The 2634-nt window shown below is 44.9% G+C and overlaps 1 non-coding gene across 1 annotated transcript; it reads right to left on the reverse strand.

Annotated features, from left to right (window-relative positions):
• Nucleotides 1–2017: 2017 nt before the first annotated feature.
• LOC114881387 lies at nucleotides 2018–2172 on the reverse strand. The gene has a single exon (XR_003790269.2). It is a non-coding gene; the product is annotated as a 5.8S ribosomal RNA (ribosomal RNA).
• Nucleotides 2173–2634: the final 462 nt, after the last annotated feature.

Here is a 2634-nt window from a genome sequence, read left to right on the forward strand (position 1 = left end):
TAAAAGAAACGAAAAGTTTTGTTAATCCTCGATTCACTCAAACTAATCCGCGTTATTGCGGTTCGCCGAAGCACCCGGTTCTTGCGAAGCGCCGAAAAAGGGGATTTTCTGATAGGAATTCTCCGAAACTGCTCGTTAGAACTTCCTGGAAACGAGTGAATGTATCGTCACAGCGCGACAAAAGGTTCGTACCTCTCCCTCTCACCCCCGGCAGTCCGCGCCCCACACCACTGGCCAACGGAGTGAGAGAGACGGGCGCCGAGGTGAGAGGAATAGCAATATAATAGAAGTTAGTCGCAAGAGGTACTCCTGAAATAGTTCGCTCGAACAGAATATGATGCTCGATGCAAGCAAATAAAAAAATGAACGAAGAAAAGTAAAAAAGCAAACACGTAGAGAATCTGTGCGTGAATCAACCTTTCGCATATTCAATTTTTCCTCTCTCGTTTCAAAATGTTTGTATTATTTATCGTTCGATGAAACGAGCACAAGAGGCGAAAAAATTGAGACACGACGTTCACATGATTTTCGTGTTACTTCCTTTTTGCTTCAAAGGTTTTGTGGACTGCAGCTCCGTCGTATTGCGTTTATCAATTTTTATCAATTTCAAAGCGAAGACAACGCGCAAGACGACCCATTTCGTCCCGGTTCAATTTTAACGGCCGTCGGTGTTATTTTTTGTTCCACAAGAGATTTCGCATCGGTTTCTTTTTCTTTATTTATCATCCCTTCTTTTCGAGCGCAACGGAAGCAAGAGGAAAAGCAAGAGCGAGTGAGAACATTTCGCGTATATTTCAATTAGCAATTTTAACCAACACGCGATGTACTCCACAGACCTCTCAGATTTAACTGCTTTTCTCTTCTTCTCCCCTTAGCGCAAGGGTAAACCCCATTTTTCTCTCCTTTGGAACGCAACAAAACTTTCGAGGACTGGAAGACCGAGCGATGGTCGCGCGGTCTTCGCTTATCTTTAACAAACGAAATAGTCCGTATGTGTTCTAAATGTTGAAGCCTCCTAGGACTTTAAGCCATGCGAGACATTGAAATGCTGTTTTAACGGGAGCATGCATAATTGCTGCAAACATACTTTTATCACAAGTTCTAGCCACGCCACGGAGGCTTCGAAGTTCCTTCACCATTCGCTTTCCTCTCTTTTGTTACACAGTTTCAGACTACGATCAGGGGTACCGAAACGCTGCATTGATTGTAAACAACTATTTTTATCTTCGAGCGGAGCGTTCCTTTACTCGCTAGATTTGTCTTGTGGCGTGTGTATTCGCTTTTTCGACGCTTTTTAAACATTTAACTCGTTTAGCGAAAAAATAAGGAACAGCATCGCGCGTCAAACAGCGACGACCCATCTAAAGCGATCTTTTATTTATACACCGTTTGTAAACAGAGAGATATATAAAGCGTGGGGAATCATTCGAAACCCTGGGGCTATTCGAGCTTGCATTTCAGCAAATTATCATCTCAAACATTTCACTCGTTTGCTTTTTCTAAATTTATAGGAGAGCTTCTTTCGTTTATTTTTTCACACACCTTTCGTAAATATCGTTTCTGTCAACGTCGAGAGCGTGGATTTCTACGAGTGAACAATCGCATAGATCCGATATCTCCAGCAGGATGGAGAATCTTTATAGATTATCTTCCGAGAACTCGGTGCTTCCACGGGCGGTCGTTTATGAATTTTAACAAACGACTCGCGCGCCGTGACGCACTTGCGCTAGTTCGAAGAGATATTTCGAAGTTTGTTTCTGTCCTTTAACGGCCTGCATTTAGTGTATCGGTTGCGATATTCGTCACATCGTTTCCACGTCAAACGCCGACGAACTGCCCAACTATCGCTCATACGTTGCGACTCTTTTTTTTATTTGTCCTTCATTCATTCTTTCGATTTCATTCGATAATCCGGCTCCGAAACGTTCTACTCTCGTTGAACGACGGCGGGATGTTTAAAAAGCAATGAATTACTCTTTTTCGAGAAGCAAACGCAAGCAGTCTTTTGTTAAGAAAACGACCCTCAGCCAGGCGTGGTCCAGGAATTGTATCCGTGGACCGCAATGTGCGTTCGAAATGTCGATGTTCATGTGTCCTGCAGTTCACACGTTGACGCGCAATTAGCTGCGTTCTTCATCGACCCACGAGCCAAGTGATCCACCGTCCAGGGTAATCGTAAGATTTTGTATTTCGAACTTTTTAGATCTTTAGAGTGTTAATTTCATTATTAACACACATCACATTCGACACCCACATCACTCTACCACCCGGCGCGTGCAGGAGAGCGAATGCGGGCGTCGCCAACGTATTTGTTTGTTCGATCGTTGACGACACGATCGCGTCCAAAGACGGAAACCGTCGGAGAAACGCCCAGTGGCACGCTCCTCTCGACGGTCGGGCGTAAAGTACATTTAAAAACCTTGAAAACTACGAACGCACACAAGGAATTCGAGCGCGCGTCCTGTCGCTGAATCGTGCGCGTTGCGAGATTCGAACAGACACACGGCCGGCGACGATCGGTCTAACTAATGGACACATAGTTTTTCAAAGACTCGCTATCGTCGCTTCGCAGCCGGTCCGTAAACAACACACATCGATCAGGCGGACGCACGAATTTTACCACGGTGCGTGTTT

This window comes from Osmia bicornis, unplaced genomic scaffold (genome assembly GCF_907164935.1).
Source record: "Osmia bicornis bicornis unplaced genomic scaffold, iOsmBic2.1, whole genome shotgun sequence".
NCBI classification, from domain to species: Eukaryota; Metazoa; Arthropoda; class Insecta; order Hymenoptera; family Megachilidae; genus Osmia; species Osmia bicornis.